Raw genomic sequence first — 22045 nt, 5'->3', positions numbered from 1 at the left:
GGACGGATGAAGACACCTGCCTGTGTTTTCACTTCCACAGTACGCACAAGTCCGTCTGCACCTGGATAGACTTGAGTAAGCAGACCTAAAGGCCAGTGATTGCGTGGTGTGTTCTCATGCAGAATAAGCACAAGATCTCCTACTTGAAGATTTCTCTTTGGTTGCAGCCATTTTTGGCGTTGTTGCAGTGCAGGCAAGTATTCCTTCAGCCATCTGCACCAAAAGACATCTGCCAGATATTGCACCTGGCGCCATCTGCGTCGGTAAAGGTCTTGTTTTACGAAGGCTCCCGGAGGTAGAGTTGGGCCTGAACGAAGCAACAACAGATGATTTGGTGTAAGTGGTAGAGGATCTGATGGGTCGTCTGATAGTTTAGTGATTGGTCTACCATTGACAATAGACTCAACGCAGCAAAACAGTGTTGCCAAACCTTCGTCATCTGGTGCCTGCTGCGACAGGACAGTGTTTAGAATGGAACGAACGGTACGAATTTGCCTCTCCCAAACACCACCCATGTGGGAGGCGGCAGGTGGATTGAAGATCCACTTTACATTGTGCTGTAGCAAGTAATCTGAAATCCTTTGTTGATTCCACTCACTGATGGCTTTCCGCAACTCTCGTAATCCACCGACGAAATTAGTCCCGTTATCCGATCGTATTTCCGTGGGTGGGCCTCTCCTGGAGATAAATCGCTGTAAGGCGTTGATAAACGAGTCAGTATCGAGGGTATGCGCAACTTCCAAGTGGATTGCTCTCGTAGTGAGACATGTAAACAAACATCCGTATCTCTTGAGCTCACTGCGTGCCTTCTTAACCAAGAATGGCCCGAAGTAGTCTGTGCCCACACGCGTGAATGGAGGCTCACCTGGAGTCACTCTAGAATCAGGTAAGTCCGCCATTTGTTGAGTTTGTGGCTTAGCTTTTAACTTGCGACACTGTAGACATGATTTTAGAGTTCGGTTAATGACAGTCCGTCCCTTTAGAATCCAGAAACGTTGACGAATTTCTGCAAGTACTCGCTCTGGACCTGCATGACCCAGGCGAAGATGATAGTGACTGATAATCAGATGGGTGACGTGATGATTGTTAGGCAGGATCACTTGATGTTTTGCCTCAAAGGGAATTGGGGCATTTGTTAGTCTGCCTCCCACACGAAGGAGTTGGCTGTTTTCATCCTCAAAGGGTTTAAGCTTGAGAAGAGAACTGGGTTTTGCTTGAGAAGATCCGAAGGATGCAGTTTGTATGTAATTGAGAATGGCTGATTCTGCTTGTTGGAGCTCACTTACAGTAAGAGGGTCGGATAGATGCACTCTTGTTTTCTTGCGCAACAAAGCCTTGACACGCAACAGGATAGCAGTAGCCCTTTTCAATCGATGCCAACTGGAGTATCGTTCCAGTAGTCTGTCCACTGCATTTTTCATCACTTGGTTTGGTTTTATGCTAGCTGCATAGACCTCTTTGGCTCTTTTAATTTCTGCTTCATCTGGCAAATCATTTATGATCGGTTGAGCAGGCCAATGCTCCTCCTCAAGTTGGAGAAAGTGCGGACCAGAAACCCATCGTTCACTTGACAAAATCTCTCCCATGGTCATTCCTCGAGAGACATCATCCGCAGGGTTAGAAGCAGAGTCAATGTGTCTCCACTGGCATGGTTCTGAACGCTCATGTATTTTTGAAATACGGTTGGCGACGAATGTCTGGAAACGACAATGCTTGTTGTTGATGTACTGAAGTACGATGGTACTATCTGTCCAAAAGAAGGTCCTTTCAATTGGAATCTCCAAGTGGCGCTTGATATGCTGGTCCAGCTCCGAAGCAACTACAGCTGCAAGTAGCTCCAGACGCGGTATGCTAATTGGCTTGATTGGTGCAAGTCTGGACTTTGACATCACCAGCCTGCAGGTGTCACCAATCCTGATGTATGAAACAGCGCCGTAAGCCAGTTCCGAAGCATCGGAAAAGTGATGGAGCTGGGTCGCTAACAAGCAACTAGCGGATGTTGGTCTAAGACATCTTGGAATTTTCAGCGCAGACAATAGAGGCAAGTCATTTAGCCATCGGTGCCACTGTGCTGCTAAGTCTACCGGCACCTCCTCATCCCAGTCGACTTTCATGCGGCACAACTCTTGAAAGATTGCCTTTGCTTTGAGAACGAATGGACTTGCAAATCCTAAAGGATCATAGATGGAACTGGTAGTGCTCAATACTCCTCTCTTTGTTGCAGGTTTGTCCACAGCTTTGACATCGAATGTGAAGCAATCTCTTTCAACATCCCAAAGGACACCCAGTGTTCGTTCAAATGGCAAATCCTCCTGGTCAAGGTTAACCTCATGTAACGACTTTGCCCAATCATCAGTTGGTATTGATTTCATCACTTCCTTAGAATTGCTTAACCATTTGGTTAATCTAAAGCCTCCACAGGTGAGTAGATCACGGAGTTCGGAAGCAAGTTTAATGGCGACCTCCACTGTTGGTACCGACTTAAGACAGTCGTCGACGTAGAAATTTCTTTTCAAGGTTTCCAAGGTGTCATTAGAGAAGTTTCCACGGTTGTCTTCAGCCACTCGTTGCAAGGCAAAATTGGCAGCACTGGGACTCCAGACACCTCCAAAAAGGTGAACCATCATACGGTAATGCTTAGGTGGTTTGTCCGGGTCATTGTCCTCCCACCACAGGAAGCGAAGCACATCTCTTTCATCAGATGGCACTCGGACTTGATAAAACATGCTCTCAATGTCCGCATTCAGAGCAACAGGTTCTTGCCTAAACTTGAGAAGAACTCCTAGTAGCTTATTGGTAAGGTCTGGGCCTTGGTAAATATGATCATTCAATGAAGTACCTTGGTACCGTGCTGCACAATCATAGACAATACGAACCTTCTCCGGCTTGCGCGGATGTAGCACCGGATGATGTGGTAGGTACCACACACAACCATCGTCTCTGTTAATGTCAGTGACTTCTTCTGCATATCCTTTCAGCAAAGAGTCTCTGATACCTTCTGTATACTTGTAATGCAAAATCGGGTCCTTCTTTAACCTCTTTCCTAGAAGGTCTAATCGATGTTTGGCTATTCCGTAGTTATTGGGCAGTCGTGGTGGATGTTCTTTGAAAGGGATTGGTAGAGTATAATGACCTTCCTCTTTGACTGCTTGCTTGTTCCATAGATCAACAACTTGCTCATCGACTACTGACAGTGAGTTATTGTTCATGTGTACTGGATCATCCAGTTTCCAAAATCTTTCAACAGCTTGTTGTAGAGTGTGGTCAGCTTGAATGAAATTGGCAGAAACAGAGGTTGAACCATCAGCTACTGGCCCATGAAGTGTCCACCCCAGGCCAGTTAGAATCGCATAGGGTTCGCCTGATTCACCGCAGCGTGTTTCACGAGGAGCAAGTATGTCTGGTTGGTCTAGACCTATCAGCAGGTGAACCTCATCAGCTAGATCAACGTCAGGTAAACTGATTTCATCAGCAATTTCCTTCAGGTGCGGCCATTGGAACACCTCATGCTGTGTGACAAAGTTGTCTAGACTTATGTTCAGGTGATCCCGACAGAGCACTCCTTTCATCAGGTAAGATTTCCTTTGTTGAGCATCTTCAACTCGTAGGTCCACCGCTAAGGTGACCACGTTGAGATTTTTGGTCTCCATGGTGTTCAGTTTAATGTTCATTTTGCGTGACTCCAGTTTAAGAGCGTGAACTAACTTCTTAGAAGCAAATGTCCCATTAGAGCCACTGTCAAGCAAAGCAAAGACATTCATAGAAAATCTGTTGTGTCTGTCTGAAACCACTACTGGCACGATGGGAAGTGCAATCTTCTTTCGACTGGCTTCAATGCACTTTCTAGTGGCATGTGCTTGAATGGCTTGAGGCGGGTCAGCAGTTGGCTCACCTCCAGTAGCTTGATTAGTAGATTGGCCGTTGTCGTTATTGTTAGAAGCTACAATGGCGGAGTGCAGCCAACTGTTGTGTTTTTTCCCACATCCAGGCACCTTGCATACCCAAGTGCGAGTACAGACTGTGCTGCGATGACCTTTCATGAAACAGTTCAGACAGAGTTGCTTTTGTTGAACAAAGGCCAAACGCTCTTGAACCGACAGAGCTCTAAAGGCTTGACACTGGTTCAGAAAGTGTCCGTCAGTGCACTTTGGACACTTAAATCTTGATGTTGGTTTTGGTGTGGATGATGTGGTGCATTCATTAGTAACTGACACTGTTGCAAATGTCTGCTTTTTCTTATTGAAAGTTGACTTAGTACTTGGTTTAGAACTTGCTGGAGAATTTCGACTGGCAGAGCTAAGGAGATTCCCAAAGATAGGATCTGCTCTCTTATCAGCTTCTGATTGAACAAGACTGACTATGTCATCTAACTTTGGCAAGCGACCAGACTTGATTATCTCATAGTTTATTGTGAGCCATCTTTTCTTTATGTCTTCAGGTAGCTTTTCCACAATTTGTAGCAAAGTGCGTCCACCATTCAGCTCTTCCTCACACTTCATTGCCTTCAAAGTGTCTCGGCAGCTGCACAGAATGTCTGCGAAGCTTTGCAACTGCTTGTTGTCTTTAATATCTTTGTGATTAAGCACCTTGTCAACCCATGCTTGTGATATCGCGTATGGATTGCCAAAACGTCTCTTCAGAATAGCCATGGCTTCAGCATAGCCCAGGCTAGAGTTGGGGTTATACAAGCAATGTGAGATAGCATCTCTAGCTTGGCCGACAGTATACTGATGCAGTCGAGTGAGTTTCTCTTGATCTGGCACTGTCTCTTTATCAATCACAGAGGAGAACAATCTCATGAACTGCCAGTACTTTAAGGGTTCTCCATCGAACTTGATGATGTCAACTGGTGGTAGATGCATGGAATCGATGTGTGACTGATATTGTTGCCTTGATAGGTCTAGTAGTTGGCATAGAGAATTCTCATTCACTGCTGAAAGTGAGGAACGGAAGTTAATGAATGGGTTACCTGAGACAGGAGTGGAAAAGTCTTTATTTATTGTTGTTAACTCAGCCTTTCGACGATTTTCCTCCATCTCAGCATCTTTGAGTTTCAGTAAGCCTTTCAGTCCATCCATTTCCAATTCTGCATGCTGAAGTTGTAATTTAAACTCTGCACGTAGGCGTTCTTCCTGTCGAGCGATGAACATGGAAAACTCTTCCTTTTCTTTCTGTCTTAGATTTTGTAGCCCTTGAAGCTGGGTAGACAGCTGGTCTACAGAAGACATTGGAGATTTAGCAGCTTCATCAAACCTCCGCTCTTCCTCTTGGAAGTCAAGTCCATCTGAGGATTCTATGTTTGGATCCCCCATTGATGGCTTAAAGTCCTCAAACCAGCTCAAGACTGAGTGCTGCAAGTCTTGAACATCACGCAGGACCGATGTTAAATAGCCCTTAGAAGCATCAAGGTCATCATCATCTTCTAATGTTTTATGGTACATGTCATGAATTTCATTAAACCGCATAACAGCCTCATCCAAAGCAGCAAGTTTCATCTCCACTTCTTTGGGCTGGTTACCGTTCATAGAAGTTGTAATCTGTGTCATCAAGCGTGTCACTGTAGCCTTTGCACATCCACGTTGACGCTTGAGACATTTTTGTTGTTGATCAGGAGTTACACTTGTTTCTGAATCTTGGTCCATGTTGTCATTAATCTTCTTAACTCGTCGTGTTTGACTTTAATGTTACCCATAAAAATGATAACATTAACTTGGATTTTGTGGTTTTCTTTTCTTTATTCCACTTGTGTAGAACTCACAATATACACATTTAGGTGTGTGCGCGGTCAAACTGTAAATACAAACAATTCACATTTAGTATCCAGTAATGGTTTCACTTCTCACATAAGTTTCTACAACATAACATCAGACGATGATAAAAATTAAAGTATAAATCAAAGATATTCCCTACAACGCAAAAATCATGTGTGGTATAGCTATTAGCATTAAACAATGTGTGTGATAAACATATTAGATCTGTTTAATGAATAAATGCAACATATATTGCTTAAATATGACAATAGGCAATATTATCTTATATCAAACCCAACATAATAGCTTAAACACATTTGGCGTTTAGGCGCTAATCGCAAATAGCGATCTACATAATGATTTTAATACACTTATAACAACAAAAGTTACTCACCACGCTGGGAATATATAGTTTAGATTAAGGGTTTTATCTGTAGTTGTTAGAACATTAGAAAGTCTGCATATGAGCATCAACAGGGCTTTCACACTCAGATCGGTTCAGTTCAGTTTTTTTTCTTTCACTTGCGCTGCTTCCTAGGTGATCACATGAGCCCACAGAATCCACGTCCTTAAAGGGGCAGCACCCTACAGTAACCATTCTCAATAGATACTGAAAGCATTTTAATGGTGCTTCTAAATAAAATATGAAATGTAATATGTGAGGTAAGCCATGGCTGGGTGTACATTCCACAATTTTAATATATGCTGTGGAGGTAAAGAACTACATGAACTGAAGCCATGAATCACCCCTTAATTATAATAATCGGGGTGATCAGTTCTGTCAAATTCAACACTGATCCAACAGCCCTGTCTTTAATTAAGCAGTGCTCCTGAAGAGCACAAATAGCAGGTTCAGTAGTGTTTGAGAAGGCTTGAAGCTGAACTTTCCAGGAAGTTATATAGTTATGTAGACAGGTAAGTGTTGATGTGACTAATGTCCGCTCCGAATTCCCGAAATGACTCAAATGATTCGCGAACTCCCGAACTGATTCAAATGATTCGCGAACCCGCTACGAACCCCGAAATGACTCAAATGATTCGCGAACCCACTTTGAACTCCCGAACTGACTCAAATGATTCGCGAACCCGCTACGAACCCCGAAATGACTCAAATGATTCGCGAACCCACTTTGAACTCCCGAACTAACTCAAATGATTCGCGAACCCACTTTGAACTCCAGAACTGACTCAAATGATTCGCGAACCCGCTTTGAACTCCCGAACTGACTCAAATGATTCGCGAACCCGCTACGAACCCCCGAAATGACTCAAATGATTCGCGAACCCACTTTAAACTCCCAAACTGACTCAAATGATTCGTGAACCCACTTTGAACTCCCGAACTGACTCAAATGATTCGCGAACCCGCTACGAACTCTCGAACTGATTCAAATGATTCGCGAACCGCGCTACGAACTCTCGAACTGATTCAAATGATTCGCGAACCCGCTAAGAACTCTCGAACTGATGCAAATGATTCGCGAACCGCGCTACGAACTCTCGAACTGATTCAAATGATTCGCGAACCCGCTAAGAACTCTCGAACTGATTCAAATGATTCGCAAACCCGCTAAGAACTCCCGAACTGACTCAAATGATTCGCGAACCCGCTACGAACTCTCGAACTGATTCAAATGATTCGCGAACCGCGCTACGAACTCTCGAACTGATTCAAATGATTCGCGAACCGCGCTACGAACTCTCGAACTGATTCAAATGATTCGCGAACCCGCTAAAAACTCTCGAACTGACTCAAATGATTCGCGAACCTGCTACGAACTCTCGAACTGATTCAAATGATTCGCGAACCCGCTAAGAACTCTCGAACTGATTCAAATGATTCGCGAACCGCGCTACGAACTCTCTAACTGATTCAAATGATTCGCGAACCCGCTAAGAACTCTCGAACTGATTCAAATGATTCGCGAACCCGCTAAGAACTCTCGAACTGATTCAAATGATTCGCGAACCCAATTTAAATTCCCGAAATGACTCAAATGATTCGCGAACTCTCGAACTGACTCAAATGATTCGCGAACCCGCTCCGAACTCTCGAACTGATTCAAATGATTCGCGAACCCGCTTTGAACTCTCGAACTGACTCAAATGATTCGCGAACCCCGAACTGATTCAAATGATTCACGCTCCCAACTCCCGAACTGACTCAAATGATTTGCAAACCCACTTTGAATTCCCAAACTGACTCAAATGAATCACGCTCTGAACTCCCGAACTGACTCAAATGATTCACAATCCGATGTTCCCATCCAAATCAAATGATACCGCCAGCGCTACTATTGGCTTAGTTCTCTAATTTCATTACATTTACTGAAATTAAGGTACGAAAAGTATGTTGTTAAATAAAATATCAATATTTCCATTCCGAACTGCTTTGCACGTAGAAACATCCACGAACATAACCAGGTGAGCAGATCACTCTCTCACTATTTGATTGCTCTAGTCTTTATCCACTCATCATCATCATCCACCAATCAGAACACACGAGAACTCTTTGACCACAGCTGCTGTGCTTCTAAAGCTCTTGCAGCAGCTCAACACTGGTTTTCAACACTCACCCCAGAAGCAGTCATAGATTATCAAAGAAAAAGGGCTTATGTTAAAAAGATTATTAAAAGTACAAAAAGGACAGCATGGCAAAATTTTTGTGATACAATAGGGAGAGAAACCGAAATAAATGCAGTCTGGCATATGATTAAAAAGATGAATGGAATTGACAGCTTTAAAAAAATACCTGTAATGGAGGAAAATGGGAATGTAGCTATCACAGATAAAGATAAGGCTATTATGTTGGCTCAAATATTTGCTAAAGCTCATAGCATTGAAAATTTAGATGATACATTTTTAACAAGACGACAACAAATTAAGAATATCTATGGAGATTCTTGCAAGAATAAGCAAGATTTTAATAATATTTTGGATGATGAGTTTAGTTATTTTGAATTAAATACAGCAATCAATAACTCAAAGAGTACCACACCAGGAAGAGATATGATAAGTTATAGAATCTTAAAGAAATTATCACCAAAAGCATTAGAAGCATCATTGGACTCATATAATTATATATGGAATGAGGGTCTCCTTCCTAAACAATGGAAAAAGGCAATTGTGCTCCCTCTAGCTAAGCCTGGTAAAGATATAACAAAATCTAGTAGTTATAGACCCATCGCTCTTACCTCTACACTATGTAAAGTAATGGAAAAAATGATTGTGAGGCGAATGAATTACATTTTGGAGAAAAGGGAATTGTTATCAACATTCCAAAGTGGTTTTAGGAAAAGTAGGTCTACAGCAGATGCTTTAGTATTGTTTGAAAATGAAGTTAAAAAAGCTTTTGTAATGAAAGAGTACATGATTGCAGTCTTCTTTGACATTGAAAAGGCTTATGACACTTTGTGGAGGGAAAGTTTGCTAATTAAACTGAATAAAATTGGAATAGGTGGCAAACTTTATAATTGGGTTTTAGATTTTTTATTTGAACGCACTTTTCAGGTGAAAATTGGGGAAGAAATATCAGCTCCTTATAACATTTTAAATGGAACTCCACAGGGTAGTGCAATTAGCCCATTATTGTTTAATTCAATGATGTTTTTGATAAAGTTAATAAACCAGGAATAGGATTGGCTCTTTATGCAGATGACGGAGCATTATGGAAGAGAGGCCGTAATATAAAAAATGTGGTTAAAGGCATTCAGGAGTCAATTAAACAAGTAGAAGAATGGTCATTGGATTGGGGTCTAAAGTTTTCAGTCTCAAAAACACAATATATGTTATTCACAAAAAACAAGAGGAATGAACATTTAGAACTGAAGTTGTATGATCAAATATTGGAAAGAGTACCTATTTTTAAATATCTTGGATTATGGTTTGATGGAAAATTAACATGGAAATGTCATATCAGTAAAATTGAGTCAAAGTGTAAAATGATCTTAAATTGCATGCGTACGGTTGCTAGTCACAATTGGGGAGCTAGTCGTAGTGCATTGTTGTGCATGTATCAAGCACTGATTCGTTCTTGCTTTGATTATGGATGTATTGTATATGGTTCGGCATTCAAGTCTTTACAGAAAAAATGAGATATAATTCAATCCAACGCACTAAGAATATGTTGTGGAGCAGTTAAAACATCCCCTGTAGATGCAATTGGAGTAGAAATGGGAGAGATGCCTCTAGATATTAGAAGGGAAAAACTGGCAATTACATACTGGGTAAATCTTCAGCAATCAGCAAATAATCACCTTACTCGCAAAGTATTGGAGGAGTGCTGGGAATACTCATTTGATGGAGGACACAGTTTTGGATGGAAGAGCAGAGTATGGGCTAAGGAATGTTGCATGGACAATAAGATCTTCTGTCCCAGTATACCACTTACTGATACTCCACCATGGAAAGTCCCTGAACCGCTTGTAGATTTGAGTTTACTAGACAAGCCCAAAGAAGAGTACATTGGAAATGAATAACACATTTTATTCAGTATTACAAATATTTACAGATGGTTCTAAGGAACCTATCAGTCAAAAGGTTGGATTATATATTCCACAATTTAAAAAACAGATTAGTTTGAGGTTGACTGATGAGATGTCTGTGTACACTGCAGAGTTAACAGCTATAATAATAGGACTACAGTGGGTCGAACAAGTCAGACCAAATAAAGTGGTAATATGTTCAGATTCTTTTTCAGCTTTAATTAGTATAGTACATGCAAGATCAGACAGAGATGATTTATTAATGGAAGTATATTTATCACTATACAGACTGAAAGAGGCTGGAATAGTGGTGTATTTCTGTTGGGTACCAGCACACATTGGGGTATCTGGTAATGAAGTTGCTGATAAACTAGCAAAAAAGCACTAGACAAGAGGGAGGTGGATGTTAAAGTACCTATGGGGAAAAAGGAGGCAAAATCGATTTTAAAGAGAAAGTTAATGAATAAGTGGCAAATTAGATGGGACCGTAGTAGCACAGGGAGATGGTGTTATAGTATCACACAGACAGTAGGGAAGATACATTGTCAGGGAAGAAATAGAAAAGAAGAAGTATTGCTGTCTAGGTTAAGATTGGGACATACAGGGTTAAACTCAACACTGGCAATAATGGGGTGTGACGAGTGGGGCGGGGCCGAGGGACATGGGAGCGAGGCCGGGGGAGTGATTGGAGATGAACTACACCTGTTCGACCCACCGGTCTCGAGGCCCATGGAGGAGATGGAAGGATATAAAACTGGAGCGACGACAGTGAAGGACGAGAGAGGACCAGGCCTGGGCTTTTAGTTGTGTTTTGGGTTTTATTTTGCGCGCATCAGTCGTCCGTGAGGGGCTGATGCGCTGCTTTGTGTTTATTTTGTTATTAAAATGTTTTTGATTGTCCGCCGGTTCCCGCCTCCTTCTTCCGGATGAATACAAAGGTTTATCATTACAGTGGTGCCGAAACCCGGGAGAAGGAGGGACGCGCTGCTGAAGATCCCTCGCCGCTGTGGTGAATCCGCGGTGCCATCGAGCTGGCGAGGAGTGTGCCGCCATGGACGCTCGAGGCGGTGGGCTGGAGCGAGTTGCCGGGGACGGGCGAGCTCGCTACCGGCCGCCCACGATGTGGAGAGACGGCTGCCGTCCGTGAGGGAGCAGAGGAGTCGGCGCCGTTCGCCAGGTGGCCGGAGCCTGCTGCCTCCGCCGGAACGGGGAGGAGCAGGGAACGGGGGACTCCTGCCGGCTGCCCAAAACCGGAGGAGCCGTCGCCGTCCACCGGGCGGCGGAGGAGTGTCGTGCCGTCCGCCGAGGGCCGTCCAGTGCCACCGCCAGGCACCGCGGAGGAGATCACCCAGCTGGTGGAGGGCCGAGCAGCGGTGCGTCTGGGAACCGGAATTTATTTATTTATTTTTTTTCCTCTCTCCCCTCTCTCGTCTCTGTCGCTCCTCCTTCCATCTCCTTTTCTCTCGCCTCGTCTGTCCTACCCCCAGGTTCCCGCAGGTCCCCGTGAGCGGCCCCCCCGGAGGGAGCAGAGCGCAGTCTCGGGAGTACCCCCCGGCCTGCGAGGGGCGATGGGGGTATGTGACGAGTGGGGCGGGGCCGAGGGACATGGGAGCGAGGCCGGGGGAGTGATTGGAGATGAACTACACCTGTTCGACCCACCGGTCTCGAGGCCCATGGAGGAGATGGAAGGATATAAAACTGGAGCGACGACAGTGAAGGACGAGAGAGGACCAGGCCTGGGCTTTTAGTTGTGTTTTGGGTTTTATTTTGCGCGCATCAGTCGTCCGTGAGGGGCTGATGCGCTGCTTTGTGTTTATTTTGTTATTAAAATGTTTTTGATTGTCCGCCGGTTCCCGCCTCCTTCTTCCGGATGAATACAAAGGTTTATCATTACATGGGGTTACATGAAAATGGATTATGTGATGTGTGTGGTGTATCTGAAAATGTATGTCATGTATTATTTATTTGTAGTAAGTATAATATTTTCCGGGATGTATTGTTCAGTCATCTGAAGAATGGAGAGGATAGAATGAAGAATGAGGATATTTTAGGAAAAGGTTTAATGGATAGACCGATATATAGAGCACTAATTACGTTTATATATGATTCAGGTTTGTGATTTAGAATATGATATACTTGAAATGTTGAACCTGCCATGGGGGCTGAGTGTGGACGGAGGAGCTGAACACGCAGCGCCGGATGAAGCTCAATGAAACCTCTATTGCAGGTATGATAAATAATGATGATGATGTATGTGGGATGATAGAGTAGGGTTCAACAAGGAAACATAGTTAATGGTCCATTTGTGAAAGAAGGAAGAGGAAATAGTTTTAAACCTCAGACTTATCACCCAAGGTTAATTTGCCATCCAACACAGTAGGTGGCGATAATGCTCCTTTGGAGTTAATCGCCATTAAACAAGAAGAAGAAGAACAACACTGGTTTTCTCTGAGGTGGTCTGATCACATCAGATTGTGGTTAATCTTGCAGATCATGACTTATATCTACTCTTCCTCTCCCTGCAGTTTGGTAATATAAAGATTCCTCCTTTGAACTCCCACCTCTTCTGTGGGTTTTATTGTTCTGGGTCTGAATTTGGGCTCCTGGGGTCTCAAAAAAGAAACATTTTCAATCTCCAAGGTGAACGGTATGACAACACCAGTGTTGTGCTAGTTACTAAGAAATAGTAACTAGTTACAGTTACTTAATTCAAAAAGTAACTCAATTACTTTGTTGATTATTTACACCAAAAAGTAATGCATTACTGTTAAAAGTAACTTTTTAGTTACTTTTTTAAAGAGCTGTTCCCATTAATGCGATTTTATGCGTTATGGTCTATATTGTGAATTGTAGAGATGCGGGACTTGAAAGTAAATCAACACAGGGTTAGTCTAAGAATAGTCTGCAGTGGTGAGAAACCAGGGGGGTATTCCAGAAAGCAGGTTATGTGACATACCTGGGTATGTTTAAGGGTAAGTTCGTGGATAACCTCAACGTTCGGTTCCAAAAACAGAGGTAACTTTCTGGGTATGTATGTAACCATAGCAACTGACTCTCTGAAGATAACCTGCTCGAGAGCAGTTATGTTTCAGTGTAACTTCGTTTCAGAAGGTTGGTGAGCATGGCGTGCCCTTTTGACGAGGATCCTGTGGACGTAGAAGCACAAATTATACGAGGTTTTTTTCGTCGGGAGAGGGTTATAAGACCGCGTATTGATGTGTTTGCATACCCTAATGAATATTTAAACGAGCGTTATCGTTTTTCAAAAGATTCATTAGTTTATTTAACACGTCTTTTAAAACCGCATATTGCAAATGTGACAAACCGCGGCTCTGCACTTAGCACAGAAAACATTCTGTGCATAGCACTTAGGTTTTTTGCGTCTGGCCATTTTTTGTACAGTGTGGGCGATTCAGAGCATGTGGGAAAGGCAACTGTGTGTAGAGCCGTTCGTACAGTGTGTCTGGCACTTAAACAGTTGTTACCCACGTTTGTACAGTTCCCTGGCCATAAACCTCCGCTTGTTATTAAAGACGAATTCCACAGAGTGGCAGGTTTGTCCTTTGTAGTAAAATATATGACGCATATTTAATATTTAGTCATATTATTAATATTTATACATGTATTCATTATGCACACACTTCATACTTCCATAACTTTCTGTTTCAGGGTTTCCAAATGTAATTGGGTGCATTGATGGCACTCACATTCCTATTAAAGCTCCATCAATAAATGAGGGAGACTATGTTAATAGGAAATCTATTCATAGTATCAATGTGCAGGTAACAACTTAATTTTTTCCCTTCTTAAAATCATCAAAGTCATTACTTTTTCCACTAACTATAGGTAATATGTGAGGCAACCCAAATCATCACCAATGTCGAGCAAAATGGCCAGGATCTGTGCATGATGCCAGAATTTTCCGCGAGTCATCATTATGCCAGACATTTCAGCAGGGTATGATTTGCTTTATACAATTTTTGTTTTTTCGTTTTTTCTATATTTGTGTTGTACACTTCAATCATTACAGGACAGTACAATGGTTACTTGCTGGGGGACAGAGGATACCCTTGTCTGCCCTATTTAATGACACCCTACCCTGAACCTAAGCCTGGACCACAGACATGGTTTAACCTGGCTCACAGCCGAACACGGGCCAAGGTGGAGATGACTGTAGGGATCCTCAAATCTCGGTTTCAGTGTCTGCGTGGGCTCCGGGTTAGTCCAGAGAGGGCATGCGACATTATTGTGGCTTATGTTGTGCTTCACAATATTGCCACTATAAGAGGAGAGAGCCACCCTCCTTGTATTGAGGAAGATGGCCCAGAGGAACACCGACAGATTTTAGAGGCCAACAGAGACGGAAGACTTTTGAGAGACAGGATTTGTCAAAATTACTTTTATTAGTTTTTTTTTGCACTGGTCTGCCAGGCAGTTTATTTCTTCATTTCCTGAAAAACAATAAAAGTACAATTCATTAAAATGTTTTTTTTTTTATATTGCTTTACACGATAGATAGATAGATAGATAGATAGATAGATAGATAGATAGATAGATAGATAGATAGAGACAGACACAGACAGACCACTTTTAACATGCAACAGATTAATATTCAGACAAGTTCTCACCTTAAGGCGATTCTCAAGTAATTCTATTTCAAGTGCTGCTTTTTTAATGAGGAGCCTTTTCTCTTCCATTTGAAGCTGTATAAGGTCCATCTCCATGTCACTTTTTCTTATTTGTTTTTGAAGATGGACCTTTTACAGCTCCTTTGCTGGCAACTAAGGTGGAAAAATGTAATAAATGAGATTGTTTGGTCAGACAATAAAATTCAAATATGGACACAAGTTCTTACCCTGCTAAGATTGTGTGCTGAGGCTGAAGGACCCTCATCAGTGGGCAAATCCCTAGGTATGTACTATGAAAGGACAATGACTCTAATGCAAGAAGGGGCCATACATCATAATGGTATGCATCATACCTCAGTGGATCTACCAGCATTGTCCACTTCTGTCACAGCAGATGTGGTCTCTTCATCGTCATCATCATCTTCATCCTACAAGACAAATATTCAAGTATACATTATTTGGCCAAAAAAAAAAGTAAAAAACCTAAAAGTACCTGACAACAAATTTCTTTCTGGAGAGTCCAATAATACAATCCGTCCATCAGTATCTATAAGAACACACAACCCGTTAAATTCTCAATATTATCAAAGAAAATAATACATCATATGCAGTTAAATAAAATAAGCCTACATAAAAAATTAATCTTGTTCAAAAAGCCTTAAAGTGACAGAGATAGTAATTTATCAGGACAAAAAATTAAAACAAATCATAGAGGTAAACTTACATGTCACCCTTTTTTCACCATCACTTGTGAAAGTGAAAGTGAAGTGACATTCAGCCAAGTATGGTGACCCATACTCAGAATTTGTGCTCTGCATTTAACCCATCTGAAATGCACACACACAGAGCAGTGAACACACACACACACTGTGAGCACACACCCGGAGCAGTGGGCAGCCATTTATGCTGCGGCGCCCGGGGAGCAGTTGGGGGTTCGGTGCCTTGCTCAAGGGCACCTCAGTCGTGGTATTGAGAGAACTGTACATGCACTCCCCCCACCCACAATTCCTGCCAGCCCGAGACTCGAACTCACAACCTTTCGATTGGGAGCATAGTATGTGTGATGAACTGCCCCCTGGAATGCCAGCAACCACTGGTCGCCCTTTATTAAGGGACAAAGCCAGCTCCTCAGATGGGGTGAGGGGGGGTGAGGGGAGGTGGTGGTGGAGGTGGTGGTGGTGGTGGTGGTGGTGCCCCCCCCCCGCCAGTTAGACGGGCTTCAGTCTTCTTTCTGTTAGCTGCATGACAGAATGAATATACTAAATCCTGTTATAATAGTTCAGTAATTGTGTAATCAAATATTACCTTTTTGCAGAATGTTTTTGTGTTTCATTTTGACTTGGCTTAAAGTTCTTGTGGCTCCAGAAGGATTACACCTTATTAAATAAGAAATATACGTTATTATTTCAAGCTAAAGAAATAAATGGCAGGAAAAGTAAATGCTTTCATAGTGATTTAACATATTCAAAAGGATGTATAAGTCATACTTAATTATTATGCATTTCAATAAAACGGGAGCCAATACCAAATTTCTAATTTAATACACTCACGCATTTACTCTGTCCGTTATTTTTTGCCAAGCCAGCTCTCTTGCTTTAGCCTATGCAGCTGTATTGCTTCTTTTTTAATATAATTGGCTTAAACTCCTCATAAGCATGCATTAAAACTTCCAACTCCGCCTCTGTGAAATACGCCGCTCTCTTTTTTTCGCTTTGAGTTTCCATGGTGACTCGTGAAATCGGCGATCCATTGAAAATGCCTTTATACATGCACCGTGCACGCGCATTAACTCTGGGTAACCAGTCAGAGGTTGATTAAACTAACTCTTCTCAGGTGTTTTGGAACCGACATACTCATGGTATGCCTGTTTGGAGTAAATCAACCCATAGGTTATAGTTTATCAAATGGTAAGTTAACCAAGCTTTCTGGAATACCCCCCAGGACTCTTATTTTGAAAACTGAAAGGAGGAGCTGTGTGCGCGCCTGCGCCCTTACATCTGCAGAGCATTTGGTGAGAAGTTACACGGATTTTTCCTCATCAAATTTTCATTTTATTTTGCAGGTATTATTGCTACAACTTGATAATATGCACACGAGATCTGTAATGTAAATGTTCATACCGCTGATGTATTACCGATCGGGATTGTGTATATGTTGATATGCAGACTGTCCGCCATAATTTGACCGCTGTAACACGAGGTGATTGTGAAATGCGTTTAATTCTATTCAAATTGATAGGGTTGCTCCGATCACGATCGGCCGATCGTTAATGCGCATCTCGTCAGTAAAGTCGGTTCTCTAATCAGCGGTAAATTCCCTCAGGTGCGTGATTTCACATAGAGCAGCTGTTACTACACAGAGTCGTTGTTAACTGAGAAGATGCGCAAAGAAACGCTGAAAATGAACGTGGATTTGTGCATCTTCTCAGTTAACAGTTGCTCTGTGAAATCACGATCGTGATCGGAGCAGCCCTACAGATTGACTCCAGTTACAAAGTTATAGTGTTAATTCTGAGTTTACTTCAAATTAGTGTTTGGTTTAAGTTCTATCTACGTATAAAGATAGGATGCACTTATTTAGCAGAACTGTCTTATCTGTGTAACGTTACTTGGGCTTCTGCGCGCGGTCTGTAACATCAAGAAATATACAATATCTTTATGTGCACTGAAGGCTATGCTGTGAGCAGCCACAAATATTCTTGTGCTGTAAGAACATAGACGATTTACATGTATGCAATTTGTTATGAGGTATATAGAGAGAGGGAGGATTGTTTTCTCTATATTTTGTGATGTTAAATAAAATGGCTGGTATCTTCACATCGTTTTACATTTCTGCTGCTGTAGTCTGCATTGCTTTTGCATGGTGACGTATGAATAGTTAATACAATAGCAACTGTATTTTTGCTTAAGCTCTTTTTGTGTTTGTTTCAGATCAATGGACAACTTTGTCATTAACACTTTGACAGACTGGCAGCTGACAGACCTTGTGACTTGTCTAAAGATTTAACATTAGAGGGAAGAAATTAGTTTTCCCATCTAGCGCATATCAAGTCATTGCTACTCAAATGAAATATCATTTTTCAGCAGTACTTTAAAGTGGTCGTTTGAATTATAGGACATAAAGATGTATGAAATGCTTATCGTCAATATGGCCAATGCAAAGGTTTTAATTAATAACCCAAGTCCTGCGTTTTGAATTTTGATTTGGTTATTTTACGTTTACTCCACAAAATTCATTGCATTTACATTTGTTGACTTGTTCTTTTTTAAAATGCTGTCACTGGGTGAAGATTTTCTGTTCAATGCCTGCAAGTGACCGCAGCAGAATGTGTTCTTATGCAAGCTTTTGCATGTACATGCACATTGATAAAAGCTTGCACAGTAAATACAGAAAATAGTGCCTAGTTGAACAGACACAGTCTTTTATAGAAGAAAAAAGTCAACAATACAACTGCAATGAGTGGAGGAAGGTTTTTTACATGTATTTGTTCTAGCCAACTCACTGGAAGTACTTGTTCTGGATAATAACCAAATTAAAACTTGAAATGAAAAAGAGACTCTGGTTTAAATTAATCCTTCACATTGCCTATATTAACTATTTCATACTTCTTTATGTCCTACAATCCAAACAATCCATTTAAATCTAGTTTTCTAATCTAGATTTGACCTGTGTGTGTTTCTGATAACAGTTCTACATCAGATATCAAAAAGCCACTGGCTTCGGGTTTGGTTCAGTCTTTTACCTGTTTGAAAGACTCAAGCAGTGGCAACGGGAGTGTTTTTTTTTATTAATGTCATTGAGATTTATTTGGGTTGTCATGATCCTCAAACCGATTTAGTTTGATTTTTAAGGTTGCAATCCAATTTGATTTTCAGTTTAAACGTTTCTTAGTTTACTGGAGTCAGTCGATGGCTCTACCAGGCCCCCTTCTGTTTTTGCTGGATTTCCAGTGTAGATCTCCTATTTCTGCTGAATCCTCACCAAAGAATACACACTAGGGTTTGTACATGGGAACATTTTCCCGCAGGTCCTTTAAAAAGTTTTAAATAAATAATTGGGAATTTGAGGCCTTAAATTAGAAAAATAATTTGAAGCAAAACCTCCCTATTTCAGTTTCTGACAACTTTGTTCTTTTTTTACAGAATGTACCATATCAGACGAACGTGCGTCACAGTTTAACGAATGGTTGAGAAACAATTCTCCGCCCCTCAGCCAGATAGAGACCTACAAAGGACCACGTGGATTAGGGACAACAATTGGACCATCGATCAGATCCTCGAAGAGTTCCCTCGCTTAATGACCAAAGGCACGGTAGGTATAGGGAAATATGATCTTACTTATGAGGAAACATTGTTTATAATGTCTTATTAGTGTGCCACATTAAATTGGTTTTAAAAATGTGTTTTCTATTTTATAGATTGCACGGGACTTTCTTGTCCTACATGGGGATGCTGCATCAAAGTTGTCTGAAACTTGGCTACCCATTTATGCTGAGAAGATCCTGTACCTGTAAGACAGGAGGGGAAGCTGACATCAGGGGCCCCGGTGCCCCCCCTCCAATCTCATTGGGCTAAATTTACTGTCAACCTGAAAATGCCCACCGCACCATTGGACCAGAGCGCTGTCAATCACTGCTTGATTTGAGACTGGCGCGAACGCGAAGCAGCAGCGAGCACAGTCGCGGAGAGACGCGTAAGTGTAAATTATGACGGTAAATTGACAATTTATTTAAAGTTAACTATTCCTATTATTAAATGGGTTTTTGTTCATTTTGAGGCAGAATTTAGTAAAAAAAAAAAGTTAAGAATGAAAAGAGGACAGAGTCAGACACAGCAACAGGACATCCAAGGTTTCTTTAAGAAGAAACCATGTCAGGGACAGTCAGATGCAGTGCAGTCCAGTACAGGTCACCAGGCAGGGCCAACAAATGAGTGAGCATGGAGCTACCAGGACAGTGTATAGCCAGCCTGAGACGACCAGTGAGGCTACATCAGCAGCCACCAGTGTTGAGGCTAGTTACTCAAAAAAGTTATATATTACATATTACTCTCAAAAATAGTAATGCCTTACTTTACTTTATTACTACCTGGAGAAAGTAACTAGTTATATTACTAGTTACATTTTTTTTTTCTTAATTACTCTATAATTGCCTGAGATGCATCAGATGGAGGGAGAACATACAAAGGAGGAGTGTTCTTTAGGGTCTTTATTATGCCAACAACAGACTGGCACTGTCTAGCACAAATAACTACAAACAACTGTACTTGTGCAAGCAAGTACAAACAAGTATTAACTTCCTCAATGTTTAGCAAACACTGTCTAGTGCAAACATTCAATGTGATTGTCAATTTATAACAAGCACAAGTCACTCTGTCGCTTCGCAACGAGCTTGATGTGTCCGTGCTGTCGCTGCAGGTGCTTCTTCAAGTTGGAGGTAGAGTTACAAGCAGTGGCGGATACAGAACGTCATTAATAGGTGGGTCTGGTGAATATACAGAGGGGCCTTGGGTTTTTTAATCTTATACACCTGATTCCCGGGCTCCGTATTATAGAGCTTTCACACTGCGCACGGATGCGGTCCGGCGATCCGTTCCATGTGCGGTGCAGTGCAGAGATCGTTTCCACACCGAGTCTATTTCTCATGTGCTGCACGCGCTGAATTAAAGTGACAGGCTGACAGTGCATGGTTCATGGTCAAAATGAACACAGATTGACATGAAAATATAATAATCTCACCATAAATGCATTTAATTTAATTATACTCTTTTACACAGTCATCTTCTTTTTTTACTTTAGGACCGGGGTAAAGCAAGGAAAAATAAAATTTACTTCAACAAGGTGACATAATGAACAACTCTCGTCTCATTCATGGTAGAGGTGAAAAAACAATTTCTTTGTGACATGCAATATTTATTGTATTAAAACTTAAATGCAAAAGAAAAGGAATGATAGTTGGCTGTTTTTGTCAATTTTAAGTTTTAATTTGAAATGTTTGCGATTTTAATATAAGTACTACATGGTTAAATATTTTACCACTTGTTTGAGCAACTTAATATATAAATCTATACAAGTAGCGCTGAATAATACGTTGTTTAAATTGTGTTAAAACGTCTAACAAAGAGAATCGCAATGCTGACAAACCTTTATTTTTTTTTACTTTCTTTAAACTTTTTAATAAAAGTTTCTGATAACTTCTGGATTTGAAATACAAATAGTGAGTAGTGTGTTTGTGGTAGCCTATAGTCGTGGATCAGACACGCTCTGCACACACGGAGTATGTGTGTTTCACAGTGTAACAGTGGCGTTACGCCACTTTTAAGTCAGTGCGCACACGGAGAGCGTGTGGCCGGCCGTGCAGAAAAAAAATTCACAAGCGAACGAGCTGATTCTGTGTTTTAAAAAGAATCATGACAGAAGAAAACAGGTATGCTATGTGTTATATATTCACAAGGCAAACAACCAAATGCGATCAAACATGTTTTTACTGGTGTTCAGGTCACACACAGATTACATACACAGATAATCTGATTGGGTGGGCCACCAGTCAAAATCCGCGCCTGGTTACAAGCAGCTTTCTCCCTGGGCAGAGTGTGCACTTCACCGTAAAGTTATTTTCCTTCCGTTGAACATATTCAAAATAATTACTGAATCTCCACCCGTCGAAACTAGCTTTCTGTTACTAGCTTTCTGAAAAAGAGCTTGCCGTTGTTGACGCTTCCATTTTTCCCCATCTGTCTTTGAGGGTGCCGCTCTGCTGCTGGCTGCCGGGTGTCGACCAATCGGTGATGATGGTAAATGATACTTCGTGCCAAACCCAGACCAATCACTGTTCCATTCACGCCCTCCTCCCCTTCCCTTCTGTTCTCTGTGTTGTGTGCCTGTGTGTAATAATATTACAATTTTCAGACGAGTAATGCCTTACACTACCAGTTACTGAAAAAAGTAATATTATTACAGCAACGCTGTTACTTTGTAACGCGTTACACCCAACACTGGCAGCCACCTGTCTGCAGCAACAGAAAGTCAGAACATACACCTTTTATGCATTTTCTTATTTGATACCTTTGCAGCCAGTTCACATGATACCACTTCATAGATAAATATTTAAAATGGTATTATTTGATTTATGTTTTAGATCTACGAGGTGATGAAAGCTCCCCAAATTCTGAGGAAACTAAGGACA

General features: G+C 41.6%; 4 long non-coding RNA genes across 4 annotated transcripts in view; 2 read left to right on the top strand and 2 right to left on the bottom strand.

Moving 5' to 3' along the window:
- Nucleotides 1–22045, top strand: part of LOC132124901 (uncharacterized) — a 326429-nt gene that overhangs the window by 5288 nt on the left and 299096 nt on the right. The window lies entirely within an intron of this gene.
- Nucleotides 13160–14717, top strand: LOC132125047 (uncharacterized). The gene is made up of 2 exons (XR_009426840.1): nucleotides 13160–14016; nucleotides 14081–14717. It is a non-coding gene; the product is annotated as an uncharacterized LOC132125047 (long non-coding RNA).
- LOC132125048 (uncharacterized) lies at nucleotides 14619–15008 on the bottom strand. The gene is made up of 2 exons (XR_009426841.1): nucleotides 14863–15008; nucleotides 14619–14685 (listed from the first exon to the last, which is right to left on the bottom strand). It is a non-coding gene; the product is annotated as an uncharacterized LOC132125048 (long non-coding RNA).
- LOC132125095 (uncharacterized) lies at nucleotides 16046–16489 on the bottom strand. The gene is made up of 3 exons (XR_009426847.1): nucleotides 16413–16489; nucleotides 16168–16238; nucleotides 16046–16100 (listed from the first exon to the last, which is right to left on the bottom strand). It is a non-coding gene; the product is annotated as an uncharacterized LOC132125095 (long non-coding RNA).

The sequence above is a fragment of the Carassius carassius genome, chromosome 43 (genome assembly GCF_963082965.1).
Source record: "Carassius carassius chromosome 43, fCarCar2.1, whole genome shotgun sequence".
NCBI classification, from domain to species: Eukaryota; Metazoa; Chordata; class Actinopteri; order Cypriniformes; family Cyprinidae; genus Carassius; species Carassius carassius.
This window is presented reverse-complemented; position numbering and strand designations above follow the sequence as displayed.